Below are 6,103 nucleotides of genomic sequence, written 5' to 3'. Positions count from 1 at the left end.
TGATGATATCTGCTAGATATAGAACTTCAACTTTATCCCATGAAATATGTTTTCTTAGATAGACCTGTACTTACATATCTGGCTATTGGATTGTATTTTAAGCAATTTGGAAAGAGACAAATCCTCCAACCATATGAATAGTGGGGTCATTTATTCTTCCAGCTTTAGTTCTTTGTTATAATTACATTAAACATAAGGTAATTTTAAAATTCAGATATTGTTCTTCCCTGAACATGAGTGATCATTCTTCATCTATCAGATGCATTCCGGTGCGATTAAACACGGAGAGTAGGAGAAGTACACACACTGCAGTGCCAGAAGGCCACAGATCAGGAATGCACCTAGCCTTTCTACTGCCAGAGGCAAACTGTAAAATGGCATCCCCCAACATAGGGAACATTCATAGACAGCAAAGAAAAAAAATTATATAACTTTTATGTTCACATATTATAGAATTCTGTTTAATACGAGTGTAAAGATTCAACAAAAATCCTGGCCACATGCTGCATGAATCCCTCAGTGTACCACTTACCTGCAGATAAAGGAGATACTGATGTGTCCACCCTTACCTTTTCTTAAAACATCATTGCAATATGCCTGTAAAATCCTCGACAGGCTTAAATCCACATCAAGACAACTAGGTGGCCACAAATAAACTAAGCAACTCCCAACAGAGTGTAGTTATAGAACCAAGCACACAACATATAAAAAAAAACAGAACCAAGCTCAGTACAGATATACAGCACCGGAACAAAGCTCAGTACATATATACAGCTCCAGAACCAAGCTCATACATATATACAGTACCAGAACAAAGCTCAGTACATATATACAGCACCATAACCAAGCTCATACATATATACAACACCAGAACAAAGCTCAGTACATATATACAGCTCCAGAACCAAGCTCATACATATATACAGTACCAGAACAAAGCTCAGTACATATATACAGCACCATAACCAAGCTCATACATATATACAGTACCAGAACAAAGCTCAGTAGATATATACAGCACCAGAACCAAGCTCAGTACATATATACAGCTCCAGAACCAAGCTCAGTACATATATACAGCACAAAAACCAAGCCCAGTACATTTATACAGTACCATAACAAAGCTCAGTACATATATACAGCACCAGAACAAAGCTCAGTACATATATACAGCACAAATACCAAGCCCAGTACATTTATACAGCACCATAACCAAGCTCAGTAAATATATACAGCACCAGAACAAAGCTCAATACATATAAACCACACCAAAATCAAGCTCAATACATATATACAGTACCAGAACAAAGCTCAGTACATATATACAGCTCCAGAACAAAGCTCAGTACATATATACAGCACAAAAAACAAGCCCAGTACATATATGCAACACCAGAACCAAGTTCAGTACATAAATACAGCACTAGAACCAAGCTCATTACATATATACAACACAAGAATCATGGCTAGTACATATATAGAGCACTAGAAACAAGCTCAGTTTATATATACAATACCAGTAGCAAGCTGATACGTATATACAGCACCAGAAAAAGCTCAGTACATATAAACAGCACCAGAACCAAGCTCAGTACGTAAATACAACACCAGAACAAAGCTCAGTACGTAAATGTAGCACCAGAACAAAGCTCTGTACATACATACAGCACCAGAACAAAGCTCAGTACATATATACATCACCAGTACAAAGCTTCCTACATATATACAGCACCAGAACCATGCTCAGTACATAGCTAAAGCACAAGCACCAAGTTCGGTACATATATACAGCACCAAAACAAAGCTCAGTACATAGCTACCGCACAAGCACCAAGCTCAGTTTATAAATACAGCACCAGAACCATGCTCAGCGTACGTATGTATATATATATATATATATATATATATATATATATAAAATCCAAAAAAATGAAGAGGCAGCACTCCAAGGAAATTGGTGAAAAAATGTGGTGTGTTTATTCACCCCAGGCAGGCAACGTTTCGATCCGTCTCTATGGGATCTTTGTCAAGCAATGACCAACAATCTTAACAGGGTATATATAACCCAGTGTGGTAATACAATCAGTGATTCAACCTGAGTTAACAAGTAGGAACAGGTGGTCCATTAGTGGTTACTACATAACAACCTAAGTGAGTGTGAGGCATCTGCGCAGAGAGCCCTCTGTATAACAGTGTGTATAGCGGTACAGTGTGTATAGCGGTACAGTGTGTATAGCGGTGCAGTGTGTATAGCGGTGCAGTGTGTATAGCGGTGCAGTGTGTATAGCGGTGCAGTGTGTATAGGGGTGCAGTGTGTATAGCGGTACAGTGTGTATAGCGGTACAGTGTATACAGTGTTAAGTAAACATTGGGGAAGTAGCAGATTTACAATAAAATGTACAGTACAGGAAAGACGATACTCACCGTTGGACAACAATCAATGAAGAGAAACTCACTACATCAGCGTCCCCGGCTCACGTATGCTCATGCGCGCATGTGATGCATAAGGGGAGGAGACGGGCGATGACAGTACGAACGTACTGCGCATGCGCACCGCTTATATGATGTTTTCAGTGCGGCAGGTAAAAGAGGAAAGAAAAGAAGAAAAAGTACCAAGAATGGCAGATAACAGGACCAGGAGTTTGACCCTCACCCCCAATGGACACACATACAAATTATGTTTCCCCCTTTTTTCAGTCTGGCAACTGTATTAATTTTTTGTCACCAGATATGCCGAACCAGGACCAGATAGTTTGCATTATCATTATTATTCTGTTTACGGTAACTCAATTATGAAAGCATATTTATTACACTTCATGTCTCTGTGTTTTTGTATTCTTGAATTGGAAGTGCCTCCACAATATCTACACTGCCACCCTATGCAGACACTGGAGGTTGGGATACTCACTTGTGTGTACACGAATGAGTTATCCCTTTTTCCTTTGTACCCCTAGGAGTGGACCCCATCACGTGGGGACCCTGCGACGGGTTGTGTTCTGTGCAATTGGGTCCTGGTTTTTAATAAGTATTAGGCCTTCCTAGGGTTCCCCCCTTTTGCTATTTTCATAGGACATAAATGTTATAGTTTTAAACGGGAATGTCACCCAGCTTTCCCAGACCCCTGAATGGCAAATCTGCCTAAGTAGACAGACAACCTAAAAAAAACTCACACCAGAGAGATGGCGTATATTGGGGTCCCTTATTGTAAGTAGACAACCTAAAATTGAACCATAAAGGGACATAGCCCTAAGAAAGATAGTATACTCAAATAATATACAAAGATGCAAACAAAATACTTTATTGAATATAATCGACAATAACATATAATGAAAAGAGAATGGGATACGTCATACACAGAAATACAAACAGCAGGGTCAGGTGGAATAGACCATGACAGCAGAGTCAATCATCCAAAACTGTGACCAGACCACGCTCCAATAGTGCATATAGTATAATAGTGCACCTATGAATATAGATAGCAAAGTCCACACAAGGTATATTACTACCAACTGATGATAGCGACACACAAAAGTAGACAATGGATAATATCCATGCCCACTATAACCTGCAAGATATATCTAATGCACGAAGGAATGAAGTGTCAAGAAAACTCAAATAGTTTCCAGAAGATCGCCAGAATATGAATAAAACACTGACTAAGACACAATCAAAACAACAGCTGCACATACCCTGGGACATGATGCAGAGCGCAGAAGGTCAAAGGAGATGAATGGCTGAATAAACGCCTCGACGCGCGTTTCGCCCTGTGACCGGCTTCGTCAGGAGGCTACATACATTAAAACTCTAGGGGTTTAAATAATAAATAGACAAAGTTAGGCTCACCTGCGGCGAATGAAAATCGTCGCTCGACACGCCCACCGGGCGGCGCACGCATCATGGGACGCACCGCGCGTCATGTGACAGGCGCCACGTGATGAATCATCACCATGGCAACCCTAGACGCTGAGCGGCACTCCCGAATGCCTGCCCCACCACAGGCGCGCGATCGAGCGTCTGTGCAGACACCGCAGGAGAGACAACGCAGAATAGCAAGGACAAAATAAAAAATAAAAAATTGACAAATAAAGTCATGTGGAATACCTGCAGCAAAGGGACCGGCTAGCAATAGTTATATGTAAGCGAGACAAGTATAGTAGATATAAAAAAGCAAATATACAAATGTCAGTAGTAGATGCATATATTAAAAAATATAGTGTAGAGAATATACAGCAATAATTAACAATTATTAATGGTTTATTAAACGTTAATAAAAACGTGCAAAAATGAGAAAGAAGACACACGAAAAATAATGGTGATGAGAGTGATAGTGAATAATAAATGAAAAAATAAAAAACGTGCAAAGATGAGAAAGAAGACACACACCAAAAAGATGGTAATGAAGATAATAAAGTGCAATAAACAAAGTAAGTATAAAAAATAATAATAATAATAATAAAAGTGTGAATATAAATATATGAATATATATTGAAGTGAAAAAAGTGAAATACTGTTATGATATATGAACCATACAAAATAAGTTAAAATATGAAAATAGATATATATATAAAAATATATTACATGAAGAGCATAAATATATACACATATATATAAAAAGCATCATACAATACATACATAAATACATATGAAATCATATACAGTCTCTCAAATAAAAAACAAAAACTGGATGATACAATATACAATATACAGAGTCAAATATGGTAATAAACGTATAAGACTCCACAGTACAGATAATAGTGATAAATATACAGACAAATATATAGAATTCATAATAAACATTATTACACATTATTATCTTCTCCAATCCTGAATTCAAATACAACCGGTCTTCTCCAATATATAGGGGGGTATATCCACTCACTGCAAAGAACACACTGAAATACAAAAAAAAAATATTAAAAACAAGAAGAAAACCCTAGAGGAGATAAAATTCACGCAAAGTTACAAGAAGGGCCTAAAACTGGTGGCCTCATTGAGGCCAAATGGCGACACAGTATTAAGTAGGGTAATCCATTTCTGCCTAAGTATCCAGCTTTCCCAGACTCCTGAATGGCAAATCTGCCTAAGTATGCAGTAATACCGCAGCGGTTAGTAACATTGTCTTGAAAATCGGTTACGCACTAGTTACGATTACTTACCTGGTCCTGTTATCTGCCGTTCTTGGTACTTTTTCTTTTTTTCTTTCCTCTTTTACCTGCCGCACTGAACACATCATATAAGCGGTGCGCATGCGCAGTATGTTCGTACTGTCATCGCCCGTCTCCTCCCCTTATGCATCACATGCGCGCATGCGCATACGTGAGCCGGGGACGCTGATGTAGTGAGTTTCTCTTCATTGATTGTTGTCCAACGGTGAGTATCGTCTTTCCTGTACTGTACATTTTATTGTAAATCTGCCACTTCCCCAATGTTTACTTAACACTGTATACACTGCACCCCTATACACACTGTACCGCTATACACACTGCACCGCTGTACACACTGCACCGCTATACACACCGCACCGCTATACACACTGTACCGCTATACACACCGCACCGCTATACACACCGCACCGCCATACACACCGTACCGCTATACACACCGCACCCCTATACACACTGTACCGCTATACACACCGCACCGCTATACACACTGTACCGCTATACACACCGTACCGCTATACACACCGTACCGCTATACACACCGCACCGCTATACACACCGCACCGCTATACACACCGCACCGCTATACACACCGTACCGCTATACACACCGCACCGCTATACACACCGTACCGCTATACACACCGCACCGCTATACACACCGCACCGCTATACACACCGTACCGCTATACACACCGTACCGCTATACACACCGTACCGCTATACACACCGCACCGCTATACACACCGCACCGCTATACACACCGCACCGCTATACACACCGCACCGCTATACACACCGCACCGCTATACACACCGCACGGCTATACACACCGCACCGCTATACACACCGCACCGCTATACACACCGCACCGCTATACACACCGCACCGCTATACACACCGTACCGCTATACACACCGCACCGCTATACACACCGTACCGC

The sequence above is a fragment of the Rhinoderma darwinii genome, chromosome 4, assembly GCF_050947455.1.
Source record: "Rhinoderma darwinii isolate aRhiDar2 chromosome 4, aRhiDar2.hap1, whole genome shotgun sequence".
NCBI lineage: Eukaryota > Metazoa > Chordata > Amphibia > Anura > Rhinodermatidae > Rhinoderma > Rhinoderma darwinii.
The sequence above is the reverse complement of the archived record's forward strand: the minus strand, read 5'-3'. Positions refer to the sequence as shown.